At 41.2% G+C, this 16,499-nt stretch overlaps 1 pseudogene; it reads right to left on the reverse strand.

Moving 5' to 3' along the window:
- Positions 1–368: 368 nt before the first annotated feature.
- Positions 369–3,637, reverse strand: LOC131293850 (uncharacterized; annotated as a pseudogene).
- Positions 3,638–16,499: the final 12,862 nt, after the last annotated feature.

Here is a 16,499-nt window from a genome sequence, read left to right on the forward strand (position 1 = left end):
CTGTCCATATACAGTGAGCCCAAAAAGTATTCGGCTAGACGACCCGATTTAACAGCCTAGTGGGCGCACAAACAAAACTCCAATGGTCAGATCGAGTGTGGTAATGGCCAAGCCACTATCACTGTTTGATAAAAATGAAAAATTAGAAAAACTTAACAGCAAAATAAATTAAAAACTAAAATATTTATATTTTGCTAGCGCAAAAAGTATTCGTCTGCTTGAAAATTGACCCCTTCCTGTGGTCGTCTCTGAATCTAATTGATGGCAGATCCCCGGTGGCAAAATCATCACGCTTTCTGCGGAGGGACCACGGGCAAGAGAGATTCGGTGTCGCACGTTGAAATCTTAAAGTGCCTACAGATTGTCGCCTATGCCTGCCAAGCGCCGCTAGCGCCTACTTTATCTTCCTGAACTATTCTATTACCACCACCGTTTAAACTATCACCATTACCAGTACTTACACTTTGTACAATATTTACAACGTCCGTTAACATGTGGTGCTGGTTTGAATCATCCTCATCATCTAAAATAAAAATAAATAAAGGAAATTAGAAATAATTTTTGTTGAATGACAATAAAAAAAGTCCAATTTTGGCCATAGGTATGGAAAAAAATACACAGTTAACCTGGGGAAACCTGCTCGATCGAAACCTTCCGTTTTAAACGGGAAATGAAAAGGATACAAAAAAACGACGCCAGTTCCGGGCTCCAAGCGTTCGATTGATCAAACATATCAAAGAAACACCACATTAATAATGTATCTTTCAAAGTTGTTTAAAAAAAATTGAGAACATAAACTAATTTACAAAGGACTGATGAAAGGGGTACTACCACCCGCACTACCAGACGGAGTGTTTTTATAAACTTGAAAAATGTTCATAAAAGAGGACGATAATTGGATAGCCTCGTCCTCCGTATTGATTTCAAACATCTCCGTCTGAGCAGTGTACTGGTTTCTAAGCAAAAAGACGTGCGTACTTTTTTTTTCGCTTCCGAAAACTTAACTATGCCATCGGATCTGGTCAAAAACCATTGATCTTTCTCATTTCGCAAAAGGACGAAATCGGCTGTTACGTGCACCCCAGCACTCTTCGCCTTCAAAATAGGAAACTTTGGTGGCTGGCAAGCGGCAGTATGAATTGATGCATATAGATGCGTTCGTACTGCCACTTGCTCCAAACATTTCGCTCCCGATTTCACACAGCGTTTGAGGTGTTGTAAATGGTTCTCAAAGCAATACGCTGAAAAATTATCAAGCGGTCCATGTACCACAACGTCTCCATGCACGTGATGGAGATTGTGGACATTGCTTGTCAAATGGGATCGACTATAGTGGGTCTTAAACTCCTTAACAAATTTTGTAAGGAGTCTTCCCGCTAATGGCCAATAGCGTTTATGTGCCGATGATGAAAATATCGTCACAGCGCTAAAGTAGAGCAAGTAATGATTATATGCATCCAAGACCACAACACTGATATAATGCAGAAAGGACCTATACTCGGTTCCTTTCCAAAGTAGGACATGATCGAGGGACCGAAATGGTCGGTTCACCTCAGAAGGAAGCAGTGTATTCGAAATGTACGAAGACACGCCGTCCTTCTGTTGGGAGGACCACTCACCAAAATGCTCAAAGGTGTTGTTAAGCAACCCTTTGAGAATTTTGCGGCTAACTCCCAGATCAATCAGATGGAGACGGTCGCTAATTGGAAAATTGACAATCATATCTACATTTTGCAAATCTTCAAGAGGTGTCCGTATTCCTTTATGGTGATCCTTATCTTCTCTAGCCCGAAAGCCAGTGTATGCAATTCGGCATACACGGAGTGAAAGATAACTTTATTTTCCGGTTTGATGTGTACTCCTTAGATGGTACACTTTATGCAACCATGCTTAGCAGAAAATCCCATCACTGATTTTATGTATGACCGTGCTGGAGAATCGGCGATAAATGCACTTATAGATAGATATAGGTACTTCTTTATCGCCGAATTTCAAGCCTCTTTCCATAAGAATGTTCATTTCCTGAACAAACGGCCGCAAATACTGTTCGGCACTCTCCGGTTTTGTTTGCCCGCAGAAAATAGCTACGGGCATAACCGGGGCGTCTGGCAATTCTTCCACTTTTATAAGATCTGGCCAAAATTGGGTAGCCGAGCTCTTAAAAAGTGGAAGCCCGTCGACTGACACTTGGATTGTAAAATGTGATACTTGCGGGATGATATCTCTAAAATAGTTTCTAAGAACCGTCTCCACCCCTTGATACCACAAGTTTCCACCAACAATCGGTGCCCCATAACCAAACTTTAAAATTTCCTCTGCCACGTGCTGGAGGCTGTGGATATTGCTGATTAAATTGCATCGGCCGTAATATTTTCCAATATGCCTAACAAACTCATTAAGCATTTTACTAGCATATGGCCATAAACGTTCATGTCCTTTAAATGAATAAGTTGTAATAGAACAAAAATAAAATAAAAACTGATTGTAAGATCCAAGCTGGTTAAAACAGTCGCCTAGTACATCTAAACTTAAATAATGGAGGAATTTTCGATACTCCGTGGCCTTCCACAAAGGCACTTCATTTAGATCACGAATTCTTCGCGGTATTTCAAATGGAAGCCGCATTTTCACCATGAAAGCAGAAATAGCTTTTTGCTGTCTTGGGTATAAACGATTGAAGTTTTCGAATAGGTTGTTCAATATCCAGCTCAATATTTTTTAGGTTACCCCCTCATCCACTAAATGCATCCTTTCCGCAAAAGGAACACCTTCAACCATATCGAAACCAGGGATGTCCTCTAGAGGAGTACGCCATTCTTTATGATGGAGTCTGTCCACTCTTTGTCGAAATCCAGCGTCGGTGCGTGGTTCTGCGTTAACCGACTCAAATATAGTTTTTCTACAGCCGGGCAGCAATTTCTAACGTGGTGCCAATACATGTTCATTTCAAGCATCCATGTTTTGCATTGAAATTCATGGTAGCTGAAAATGTAAACCAAAATAATTAATACATTTTATGTTGTATAAATGTGTCCGTAGTAATGGCTACATGGTCATAAATTTACCTTTCAAAGTGGCCCGCATAGGTGAATCGGCTATAAATGCTCGGAGGGAAAACGGGAACAACGGGGGTCGCGAACAACGCGTCTTAAAAATTCCTCCATACTTCCTGGTTTACTGAATCCACCGAAAGTTCCCACAATCAACGCAGGATGTTTGGCCAGCTCTACCACTCTTAACTGTATTGGCCAAAGCTGTTTACGAGAACTTCTAAACAGAGGTAGCCCGTCTATCGAAACATCCACTGTCAATTTTGGCACTGCTGGAAACATTTCTAAAATGTATAAGATATAATATAGGTTATGTACGATTGTTAATACATCCAATCTACTTGCTATTAAAAATACTTACTGAAAATATGTTGTTATTAATTTCTCAATGTCGTGATACCATAAGTAGCCACCTTGAATCGGTTTTATTTCAGAACCAACATTGGTGGGCGTTTTAAGCAACGTTCGTTTTGCTTGGCTTTGAAGTATTTTCTTAGGAGTGTAAAAAAATCTTCGGTTAAAAAACAAGAGGCACGGCCCAGAATAACTAGATGCACAAGCGCATCTTTCAATTCCACATTTTGCATGAAGACGTAAGCATCATTAGTATTCTCGGTCAGCTCATACACCTACTCGTCTTCTGTATCTGTAGCACTTCCTGCAGCAAGCAGAGATTCTACGTTTGCTGGTGTAATTTCTGAAAATGAAGACAAAAGATATGTCGAATATCGTGTTGAATTTAGTAAGTTTACTACTAAAACCGATCATTTATGAAGAAATATATAAATTAATAAACTAATCCACTCGCTTCAACATCGTTTTCACAACGCTTACAATGGCCGGGCTCTTAACCGATCGGCGCGATTGCACTAGTTCCTCCGTATCTGGCCGCTCTGTTTGATCATTTTTTCAATCTTTATTAGAATTTACGTACGAACAGCAACGCGCCTTGCGAAATTTGTTTACTTTCCATTTGATATTTGTTTACATATAGTACTGTGGTGCGTCTCAGGAGACAGTGTTGACAGCACACCAAAATGATGTGATCGGATGCAAACTCAAACGGAGCCATAACATCTCTAAAGGCCGTCAGAGTGTTAAATGACCTCTAGCTGTCATATAACATTCGTTTTTTGCATTAGTCCACCCATCCGATTTTAAACATATAGGTGTACAAATTCTAACCCTAGATTTAACTATGCCTATCTTAACATAATTCAAATCTAATATAGTACCACTAAGAGTTTCACGACACGGAAGGCTATAACTAAGGCATAATGATGTAAATAATTCTTTAAAATCATCTGCTTCGCCTAAATAGAAAGGCAGCGCATGATCACAAAACACCTTTAACTGTTCATCTCCACATAGCGAACTCATAGGAAACTCTGGTGAAACTCCTGTCAAACTTGTATGGAGTTTCGAGTTTCCCGAGTTCGCTAAGTGGCCACGCATTTGTTTCGGTCTTCTTCGCTTCTTCTTAATTCGTCAATTATTAAACGTCAGAACGAGGGGCTTTGCTAGTGCTGTCAAGAGTTTCCTACCAGTTTCCTACGAGTTTCCCAGCTGTTGCGGGAACTGAGTTCGACAGTTCGACGGAGGAGAGTTCGCTATGTGGAGATGAACAGTAACACCTTTTCATCTATGCTCTTCTTCTCAGACGCGCTGAGGGGTTTTTTCATTTCAAAGAAACTATTTTAAGACTTTTTATTCTCTAGAGTTGCTTTGTTGGCCGGCACCATTTGCATCTAATTGTATCTCGTTTGTGTGACGCTGTACATTCGTTGTAGAGTGTCTGTTTTTTATGTGTCGCTTTAAGTTGAATGATGAACTTTTTTTCCCAGATATTACAGCTCGGCAAATTACACAGTAATACTTATTTGGCGTTGAAGCTTGTTCAAAACAGCTCCAAATATCACTAGTTTTCTCCTCAGTTTCAAGAAAACGTGACTTGCTATCCTGACGATCACTTGCTGTCTGTCCCCGGATGTACGTCGTGTCACATATGCAACAAGCGTTAAAACAGATAATAAGTGAAACGGGTACTATCCCCAATAGCAGAATGATTATGCTCTCTCGTTCTGTCTAATTGATAATTGTTACCAACAGAACGATAAAGCATGATGATTTTGCCAGCCAGAATGATACCGGAGATCTCCGGTGGCAGAATGATCATGTTTATGTTTATGTTTATGTTTATTAATAAAGTCTGGCCAACCTGTGGCTAAGACATATCCTAGAACAAGGTTTTTTTAAAGCAAAATAAGTTTTTTTTTCATACCCGATAGGTAGGGAAGGTAGGAATCGTTGACTCCCCACTACTCATTGTTTCCCAATATGGTATGAAATTCTTCACCCTCCTTTTCAGCCAAGATCCTCTTGGAGACTCTTTCCTGTAGAGTTAGTTAAGTATTTGATGCTATCAAGTATCGCACAATCGCGATAACGTGTTACTACCGTCGAGTATCTGAGAGCATTCAACTCCTGACTGTCCAATCTTTATTAAGAACATGTCTAATGCAGAGCACAATTTGGTGTAATTCGCATTATGTATCCGGTTCTTCCAAACCATGAAGCGCTCATGAAGTCCATCGACAAGTTCTTGTTGCTCTACCGGGTTTTGGGCACTCTGTTCTTATGGCGTCGATAATTCCGGATTTCACCCAGGCCTTGTAAACTTTTAGTTTGATATTACTTAGTCGTACTGGTGCAGTTAAAATTAGAGTTAATAATCTCCAATTGTTTAAAACGTCAGAGTGGACTATATTCCGCGATGGATCACGGCGAAGTAGACTAAGTAGATTGTGGGCGCGAATTGAGGCCCCTGCTGGTCCTATTACGACACCATAGGATTTTTGTTCGTCAACAAGGGCTGTTTGTACCTGTTGGAGGACATGCCAGAGAGCTAAGCCAGCTCTCTGATCTCTCTGTTTGGAGCAAGAATGTAAGCAGTTAACTTCGGGAATCGGATGGCGCTATTGCAGATTATGACTGTAGGTTTTTGAGGATTATCCCCTTCGAAGAATCGATTAGGAGGTTGTGATATCCTCTACTGTATTGCTGTAATGACACATACGCTGTGAATCAACCGGCAGCGGTCACCACACGCGACCTTCTTTATTCAGAGTCTGATCCATACTGACTACTCTCTGTACTCTCAATGCCCTTTCTCGTCCATCAGACCTCTTCTCTCTATCTCTATCCCTGTCACCCGTAACTCAGGATGCCACAGAAGTGTAGGCGCCTCCTTTGTTTGGATCGTCCGATCCGGATATTTTCTCGATTTCCCTCGAAGAAATTGATGGAATTGGGACGAGGTTGAGCCGCAGCCCTCAGTCGGGCGGCCTCGTCTGCCATTGCCGCCTCATGGCTTCTTGTTGTGATTGGTGCAGCACCTGTTAGCTGTTCAGGATTCTGAGCCATTTTGGAGTTTTTTTCTCGAACAATATGGAATGATGTTTACAAAAAAGTCTTAACACTAACACAACCATAACATTAACAAGCTTCATTTACTAAGTGTTACATTGAGGCAATGTTGAATCTGAGACGCGCATGAAAATGACGCTAGGGACAAATCAAAATCACACATTTCGCTAGCTTCATTAAACGCCAGACACAAGAGTGCTCGAGGACGAAGAGAGCGGCATCAATCGATCCTTTTAGCAGCTTGAACACGAACATCCGCTGTGCGTTTATTTCCCTGTCCGCGAGTGGCTCCAACCCCAGCAGCAGGCAAAGTGCAGCGTAGGAAGGCATCGAGAGCTCTCTTATCTCCAATACCTGCCCATATTTTGTCATCTTCTTTGTTAGTGTTTCGTCGGTGACGAAATATGGCCGGTCTAAAACCTTCACGTCGGTGACGCCATCCGCGAAGTTCTATTTCTATTGGGTAGCAGACACCATCTATGGATTTCCCGTGCTTGTCACGGTGCTACTCAACAATTTTCTCCACAAGGCCATTTTTTGCAATTACACAGCAGATCGTGGACCTCGGCTTCTCTCGGCCTTACCGGGAGTGCGTTGAAGTACATCTACAACGCATTCTCCCATGTGGTTGCCTCGTGCATCTCTTCACGTTTCACCAATAATGGTCTGCCCGTGATGGTTGCCGCGTCACCGTGGTGTCTAGGACGGAGGACTTGGAGGCGGCTTCCTAACGGCACTTGACTGCGGCCGCCATGGCCGCCGCGTAAGCCTCTGTGAAGGGGCCCCTGCGCATATGGGGGCCGGTGATGCTCTCAACGCGCATCAACGCGGCGTTCCAATCACGCCACAGAGACGCCAAAATGTCAGTCTTTACGGCTTTGGCTTTGCCTCGAGGCTTGCGGCCACTTCTTTCACGCTGCCCTGCAGGGCGGTGAGCACGCTGCCCTGCAAGGCCTCGGCCACATTTCGCTGTCGTTATTCATTGTACGGTTCACGGGTCACGACAGTATTTTATCGAACGGCACTTTTCGCGAATCACGTCGGGGTCACCAAATATTTGTTATCACTGTCCGCAAACCGAGCGTTTTTTTGGGCAGAATAGCGGTCGTGCACTACTGCTCGAAGAACGTATTCTTGCAGACGAAAAATACCGTCTCGTTCGGTGGCGAGTACGTTTTGAGATCGTTTTGAGCAGCGGAGCTTGGTCCCAAAAACCAAGCAAGGATCGATGCTGATTAATTAGCACTAGAGAAGATAGAAAATACCACGTCGTAATCTGCTTGGTCAACGGTACGAACCTAATAAGCTTTAGCAATTTGGACTTTGTATGTGACACATCGGCTTTGTCTGGAGTGCGCGCAGGATACTAACATTGGCGCATAGGATCGACGAATAGGAGACGCAAAAGGATAGAAATCTCAAGTTAGCTAAAATTTTCGTCGTTCAGCTAATGTTACGTGACCTAGTAGGTTAAGGAGTACTCCTCCAAGTACAAGGACCTCTGATCGATATTTTGACTAACCATGAGATAATCTTTTTTGTTGATGAGTTTTCATTAGACCTGATGCTGCATATACCGATGAGAATATTTGAAAACAAGTCTTCTGCCTTGGGAATACTATGGATAACTTTTTACGAACGTCAGTGGAAGATTCACTCGTCTTGGTAATATAGAACATTTGATTACTATTGACTCATATGGGACTAGCAAACATTCCAGTTGTTGGTGCGGTCTTTCGGTCAAAGGAACTCTATTGGTCTAGGCCTTATACGGGATGTTGGTTCCGTGGAGCCTTAGCCTTACAATTGCGTATTGTACTTTCAGGGTAAAACCAAACATAATTTAACTTATTTTAACTCTCAATTCCGCATCGTAAGTTGGATTCACGCTGGCCTTTTCAACTACAGTTTGCACACCTGGATTCACGCGGACAGTGGAATGTTCTTTCTGCGAAACAATTCCGAACATCGGTTATGCAGTAGCAGAGCGTGTTCAGCAACTCCGATGCAACGGGACTGCAAATTTAATTGAAACCCATGATTAAGACGTTCGTGTGAAGCGATTCAACCACTACCAGAGAGAGGACGTTAAAAATCTCGGGGTATTTAATTTTCGATGCCCTACCATTCCGTACCAATCACCCGCTTCTCAAAGACATGCGACAAAATATCTTAATGGCGGGCAAACGATTCGAGATATTTCTTCAATCACGGTCCTTCCTTCGAAACATAAAAAATCACTAGTAGTTCCCAGCTCGCGGGCCACCCACGCCTATCATTAGTTCGGTGTAGTGAAGGTTTTTGTTAGTTGATTGTTTGGTTGTTCCAGCGTCCGGAATGTTAGATGGTATTTTCGGACATGCTGGTTGGAGGGGTCTGTCTGAACAAACCCCACCCCAATCATGACGGCTTTTGCCACCGGAAGAGAGTTCGATAGGGGGCGCTGAGCTACCGACAGATCATAAGCAAAAAGTTCTATATATCTAACAGCATGTCAATTTTAGTTCTAGCGATGGATAAACAGCATAACGAGAAAACTAAAAATTGAACACGGAACAGGACCATTCTAGTGGTTGACACAATGCGAAGGGTGATTAGTCCTGACATCGAAAGTCAACAGATCGTATGTTTTTGGCACGCCGTTCAATCTCAGTCGTGAAAAAGTTTTGCATAAGTTGGAAAATCCCAAAACCCACACGCAACGGACATTTTCCTCGACGACTCCAACAGGCGATCGGTTTCTTTGTGTTACTCAACACGGTTGCATCAGCGGGACAGAAGAAGATAAAGTGAAAACTCAACAATGTTTGTGCTTACAGAAATACACCAAGCCTTCCTCCGAAGCTGTAGAGTATCGCCGCCTCAGACCGGCCAGGACCGTGTGCAGATGGTTATTTGGCTTTTGATTTCGTCTACTGTTTGTATAACTTTTTCTTTTGACTCTTTCGCAAACTCGATAACAATTGGCCTGCAAAAATTAACACTTTGGGCATCAAGTTTATCCAGATGATATCTGAATCATCGCTAATGAACGAAAGACGGATAGGCGTTAATGCCGATACTAGTAAATCACTGTCTGATGCAATATTTTCTCCGGAACCATGAAACGGTTGATTGTAAATGCTGTGTCCACTAGATCCGTCAATGCCCCACGAGGACAATAATACGACGTTTAGTGAATCCTTCGAAACATAAAACATCACCAGTAGTTCCCAGCACGCGGGCCACCCACGCCTATCATTAGTTCGGTGTAGTGAAGGTTTTTGTTAGTTGATTATTTGGTTGTTTTAGCGTCCGGAATGTTAGATGGTATTTTCGGACATGCTGGTTGGAGGGGTCTGTCTGAACAAACCCCACCCCAATCATGACGGCTTTTGCCACCGGAAGGGAGTTCGATAGGGGGCGCTGAACTACCGACAGATCATAAGCAAAAAGTTCTATATATCTAACACCATGTCAATTTTAGTTCTAGCGATGGATAAACAGCATAACGAGAAAACTAAAAATTGAACACGGAACAGGACCATTCTAGTGGTTGACACAATGCGAAGGGTGATTAGTCCTGACATCGAAAGTCAACAGATCGTATGTTTTTGGCACGCCGTTCAATCTCAGTCGTGAAAAAGTTTTGCATAAGTTGGAAAATCCCAAAACCCACACGCAACGGACATTTTCCTCGACGACTCCAACAGGCGATCGGTTTCTTTGTGTTACTCAACACGGTTGTATCAGCGGGACAGAAGAAGATAAAGTGAAAACTCAACAATGTTTGTGCTTACAGAAATACACCAAGCCTTCCTCCGAAGCTGTAGAGTATCGCCGCCTCAGACCGGCCAGGACCGTGTGCAGATGGTTATTTGGCTTTTGATTTCGTCTACTGTTTGTATAACTTTTTCTTTTGACTCTTTCGCAAACTCGATAACAATTGGCCTGCAAAAATTAACACTTTGGGGCATCAAGTTTATCCAGATGATATCTGAATCATCGCTAATGAACGAAAGACGGATAGGCGTTAATGCCGATACTAGTAAATCACTGTCTGATGCAATATTTTCTCCGGAACCATGAAACGGTTGATTGTAAATGCTGTGTCCACTAGATCCGTCAATGCCCAACGAGGACAATAATACGACGTTTAGTGAATCACACAACCGTCGCGGGGGTCCGCGACAGCCGTGCGGTAGCGCCGGTTAGAAAAATCGGCCCTTGAACGCCGGGGCTGACCAACTCGACGGCGTGGGTTCGAATCCCAACCGAGACCGGACCCTCCCCTGTACGAGAGGACTGACTATCCACGTACTCAAAGGGTAAAAAGTCTTGTAAGCCCTTCATGGGGCAGGCATGAGGTCGTTACGCCAAGAAGAACACCACACTGCATTCACCAACTCTTGTAGATTAACTTTTGTTTCACTAATAGAAATAAAATTTTCACTTGGACACATCACTTTTGGTTGTCATTGGCATAACACTTGAAGAATTTTTCAAAAACATGTCTATCATACTCATCAGCCTTAACTGCTTTTCTTTAAACGCTAACAACCTCACTGAGTATAATTCCTTTTCGAGATTGCCGTTGATGTCTGTCTCTTTGGCCACACTTCGACGGTTATTCCGCACGCAGAGATTTTAAACTCTTTTTTTGGCCGTCCACGACTTTTGTTTTCCGTATAGGCACTAATGTCAAATGGTTTGTTCAACCAGATTTTCGAATCATTTTGTGAAATTTTCGAGTTTCTACAATGTTTCTTCAATCTAGCCTTGAAACTTTTTTCCAATATCATTCCAATATCAAAACATTACAATCTTTCACAATCCTTAGCGATGGCGTAAGGTTAAAAACAGAAAATTGACAGATTTTCCAGGAGTTTTGCAAAACAATGCTTAATATTTTGTGACATTCAATTTCAATTTACTTAAACTGTCAATAAGTTTAAGCATGATAATATACCTTTCCAAAACTGTGCTTGAAATTCGATTCCGGTCATGATTATAGGAGTTACAGACCTTCTAAGTTGATGGATTTTTTTCAATTTTGTACGTAATATTTTCATAAATCTTGACTTTGACGGGCTGTTTCTCAGAACCTGGAAGAACAGAGGCTCTAGTTTTTGGGTCATTTCTTAGTTTCATCTTGTAGTTATGCGCTATGCGCAAATTGAACCGCTTTCCGTTCTGCCAGCAATTCGTAGAAACGCCGGCCTAACCTACGGGATTTATCGGTCTGAGCAGACTGACGCCGGCTTACGGGAAAGAACACTGTCGGCCCCGTGGGACCGACGTAGCGCTTAACGTGTTTTTGGAGAGAATTAGATCTATCCTGCATTTTGCAACACGTACCTTTGGAATAGATGTAAAAAACTACATCCTAAAAGTTTTGAGGACATTTTAAATTTTGTTTTAGCTAAATGGTGCAAACATCATCATGCATACGGTATTTGGTTGATTATATTCAACTAATTTTGTTTGATTATATCCCCAAATGCAGTTAAAGTTTTTGTTCAAAACGGTTTAAGCCCAAGGGCAGAATGCACCACGCAAATTATTGTTCAAATACTGTTCATTGTTCCAGGAATATGCAATTGATGAAAATATTTTATGTTCAATAGTTTTAAGAATCTAATATGATGATACACAGTTGGTTTTTTACTTCCGCTCATGCCTTCGCGCCTCCTCTCCTTTCATTTTCGGGCTGCAATATTAATCAAAGTATTGAAAGCACATATAACTAGTAACTGATTTTTTGTTGGGGTTTGCAGAGGGCATTGATAAATATTCTTCTCGAAATAATGTAGAATCACGCTCGTGCAAGAAGCTATATGCATCGAGTGATAGTTCTACAAAAGAACCACCAGATGACGCTACTGTTTTGGCAAAATCAGGCTCAAATCAAATTCCAACAACAACGCTTCGTGTCCCATAAAAAACTTCGGGAAACGTCGCACATAGTTGGAACGACGCACGTAGTCGATTTCTAAACTAAACTTCACACGTAGTGTTAGATTCACGAAGTTTAAGAACTTTAAAGAACGTTTTAATCTATTTATTGATTTCGCGATATCACCCGAAAGATCCAAGAACGTCAACGGAAAAGAGAACCGCGATCCGTTGATCAACGGTTTTATAGGTTCTAACGCTCCCCTCCACTTCCCTACGCGTGGGAGAGTTGCCCGTAGTGAAACGTCTTCCACGCACTCTCTCATGTGATGTACCAGCACGCGGTCATAAGCTGACATTCCAGCACGCGGTTTTGGCACATCACACGATGGTCCGGGCCGTGGAGGGGATTTGCATATTTGATAGTCGCACGGAAGACATCATTCATATGCGCATATCGTAGGGTCGCGCGGAGTACATAATTGTTTCCACGTGAAATAGATTATTTCCCACAAACACTTACCTTATCAGTCGAGCCTCTTTGTCAAAGAAGAGAGATAAGCTAAACTACCAACAAATCAATACTGTGTTGTTTGGGGCAACATACTATGCAGATAATGATTTATACTCGGAGAATCCATCAACAAGGCAGATAGATAGACAACCTTAATTGTAGCCACATAATTGTAGGATATTTTGCGAAAATATTTGCAAGCTTAGTTGTTGTTGGAAATATGAATTGCAAGTTAAGTATGATAATAAAGTTAGATATATTGGACAAATTTACTGCTCTAGAATATCTAGTAGCTGTTCCAGCAAACCTTATGTATTGTATTTGGATTTAAAGAATATTTGGAAAATATATCATAACGAATCGTGGAAATCACGACAAACCGAGGAAAGACGAAGATATTACACAGTTACTCTAAATTGTTGAAAAAATATTCAGCAAATATCTCTCGTTCTCGTTCCTCCGCTCGTCATCTGTGCATGGCACGGATTTTTTTATTTCGTTTACAATAGCAGCATTTGATTCTATTTGCAGTATTTTTTGAGCAAGTCGGTTGGCGTTATTGCCGCGCTTACATGCTATAGATATAAAGTTATGCAATATAACACATGCAGTCAAAATGGGCATTACTGTTGAAGCGGTCAATTCTTGGTGTGTTTTTAAGATTCGAAATCTTTGGGTTATTTGCCCGAATGAACGTTCAACTACTTGGCGTGCCCGAGAGAGTCTGTAGTTGAATGCTCGTTTTTCGTGGGTATCTACAATTTTGAAAGGTAAAAGTATTTCTTCTGCTAATTAAAATGCTTTGTCTCCTACAATCACATATTTTGCAATTCCTTGCGGACCTGACACGTTCACAGGTGGCATTCGCTTCACTAACGTCTCCAAATCACTAGTGGCATAAATTCGACTGTCCCTCAATCTACCAGGAGAACCAATATTAGAGAAAATGACTTCACACTCCGCGTTGACTACCGCCAGCCAAACAACACTAATGAATTTCTTGTAATTTTTCAAATTTGTCTCTTCCCCTATTCGGCTTTTACTCGGATATGTAGACTGTCGATTGTACCAATGCTTGAGGGCAAATTCTGTTTTCTTTCAAAATTTTCCGCTATACAATCAAATTCATCTCGGCATTGTGGGAACTAAAAAAAATAAAACATTGATTGAACTGCATGCATAAATGAAACACAGTTTTAAATTGCTACGCGCATAAATGCCTTCATTAGTCCCAACTCTGTCGCTCTGCAACGTTTGTATACAAGTAGTTGCAGCCATTGTCGCAATCGTTCTGCCGGTTAAAAGGTAACGAAATGTGGCAGCCATCTGCTCATAGACTGGAACATCCAATCTCAATGTATTTCTATACGACAAATTTGGCAAGCAAAGCTTACATAGCAGCGTGTAGACGGATAGTGCCATTTTTAAATACTGTTTGAATAGTTTTCGATTAGTGTTCGACACCAGTTCAATACACCGCATGTGAGATAGCCGCGATCATTGGCGGTACACTGCTTTGGTGTCAGCCGAAGAACTTCCATTATCCTGTGTGCCTTAATCGATATTGTAATATAAAACACAAGTTTTTTTTGTAGTTTTCGCAAAAAATCACGCAAAATGATGGCCGAATGGGAGGGCGCGTTGTCCAAAAGGGTAAAAAGTCTTGTAAGCCCTTCATGGGGCAGGCATGACCAAGAGGTCGTTACGCCAAGAAGAAGAAGTGAATCACACAAAGAAGATGAAAAGTGCCAATCACACAAAGAAGATGAAAAGTTTCAATTATTCTACACGCAGTGTGATTCACCAACTCTTGTAGATTAACTTTTGTTTCACTAATAGAAATAAAATTTTCACTTGGACACATCACTTTTGGTTGTCATTGGCACTTGAAGAATTTTTCAAACACATGTCTATCATACTCATCAGCCTTAACTGCTTTTCTTTAAACGCTAACAACCTCGCTGAGTATAATTCTTTTTCGAGATTGCCGTTGATATCTGTCTCTTTGGCCACACTTCGACGGTTATTCCGCACGCAGAGATTTTAAACTCTTTTTTTTTGGCGTCCACGACTTTTGTTTTCCGTATAGGCACTAATGTCAAATGGTTTGTTCAACCAGATTTTCGAATCATTTTGTGAAATTTTCGAGTTTCTAGAATATTTCTTCAATCTAGCCTTAAAACTTTTTTGCAATATCATTCCAATATCGAAACATTACAATCTTTCACAATGCTTAGCGACGGCGTAAGGTTAAAAACAGAAAATTGAAAAATTTCCAGGAGTTTTGCAAAACAATGCTTAATATTTTATGACATTCAATTTCAATTTACTTAAACTGTCAACAATTTTAAGCATGATAATATACCTTTCCAAAACTGTGCTTGAAATTCGATTCCGGCCATGATTCTAGGAGTTACCTGCAAAGTTGATGGATTTTTTTTAATTTTTTACGTAATATTTTCACAAATCTTGACTTTGACGGGCTGTTTCTCAGAACCTGGAAGAACAGAGGCTCTAGTTTTTGGGTCATTTCTTAGTTTCATCTTGTAGTTTAAGAAAACATATTTCATTTTTCTGATATCCAAAAATGATTTTTTGATTTTTATCCCGGCTTCGCTCCATCGTGCATTGACCAGTTTTTGGAGAGAATTAGATCTATCCTGCTTTTTGCAACACGTACCTTTAGAATAAATGTAAAAAACTACATCCTAAAAGTTTTGAGGACATTTTAAATTTTGTTTTAGCTAAATGGTGCAAACATCATCATGCATACGGTATTTGGTTGATTATATTCAACTAATTTTGTTTGATTATATCCCCAAATGCAGTTAAAGTTTTTGTTCAAAACGGTTTAAGCCCAAGGGCAGAATGCACCACGCTTATTATGGTTCAATTACTGTTCATTGTTCCAGGAATATGCAATTGATGAAAATATTTTATGTTCAATAGTTTTAAGAATCTAATATGATGATACACAGTTGGTTTTTTACTTCCGCTCATGCCTTCGCGCCTCCTCTCCTTTCATTTTCGGGTAGGAGATAGTTCGGGCTAAAATATTAATCAAAGTATTGAAAGCACATATAACTAGTAACTGCTTTTATGTTGGAGTTTGCAGAGGGCATTGATAAATATTCTTCTCGAAATAATGTAGAATCACGCTCGTGCAAGAAGCTATATGCATCGAGTGATAGTTCTACAAAAGAACCACCAGATGAAGCTACTGTTTTGGCAAAATCAGGCTCAAATCAAATTCCAACAACAACGCTTCGTGTCCCATACAAAACTTCGGGAAACGTCGCACATAGTTGGAACGACGCACGTAGTCGATTTCTAAACTAAACTTCACACGTAGTGTTAGATTCACGAAGTTTAAGAACTTTAAAGAACGTTTTAATCTATTTATTGATTTCGCGATATCACCCGAAAGATCCAAGAACGTCAACGGAAAAGAGAACCGCGATCCGTTGATCAACGGTTTTATAGGTTCTAACGCTCCCCTCCACTTCCCTACGCGTGGGAGAGTTGCCCGTAGTGAAACGTCTTCCACGCACTCTCTCATGTGATGTACCAGCACGCGGTCATAAGCTGACATTCCAGCACGCGGTTTTGGCACAGCACACGATGGTCCGGGCCGT

This window comes from Anopheles ziemanni, chromosome 2 (genome assembly GCF_943734765.1).
Source record: "Anopheles ziemanni chromosome 2, idAnoZiCoDA_A2_x.2, whole genome shotgun sequence".
Lineage (NCBI taxonomy): Eukaryota > Metazoa > Arthropoda > Insecta > Diptera > Culicidae > Anopheles > Anopheles ziemanni.